This window comes from Penaeus monodon, chromosome 23, assembly GCF_015228065.2.
Source record: "Penaeus monodon isolate SGIC_2016 chromosome 23, NSTDA_Pmon_1, whole genome shotgun sequence".
Taxonomy (NCBI): Eukaryota; Metazoa; Arthropoda; class Malacostraca; order Decapoda; family Penaeidae; genus Penaeus; species Penaeus monodon.
This window is the reverse complement of record NC_051408.1, coordinates 29,531,425-29,531,647: the sequence shown is the minus strand read 5'-3', so window position 1 is coordinate 29,531,647 and position 223 is coordinate 29,531,425. Positions and strand designations below refer to the sequence as shown.

General features: G+C 54.7%; 1 protein-coding gene across 1 annotated transcript in view; it reads left to right on the top strand.

Moving 5' to 3' along the window:
* LOC119587920 (homeobox protein B-H1-like) overlaps positions 1–223 on the top strand; it is a gene marked incomplete in the record, with an annotated part of 81,102 nt that overhangs the window by 6,454 nt on the left and 74,425 nt on the right.

Below are 223 nucleotides of genomic sequence, written 5' to 3'. Positions count from 1 at the left end.
TTTTTGGTGGGACGGGGTGATGGGTAATCCTCCGTTTTCTTTACACGGATCCATTTTCGTTAGCGGTGGGTCTCCCTGCCTCCATTACCCCCGATTTTGGACACCTCGCCCTCCCTTCTGCCTCCATTACCCCCTCTGAAGACGCCCTCGTGACCCTCGCCAGCTGGGTCGTGATGGCCAAAGGGGTTCAGGTTTACTCAATAATGGTAATGGCTCCGTGAAT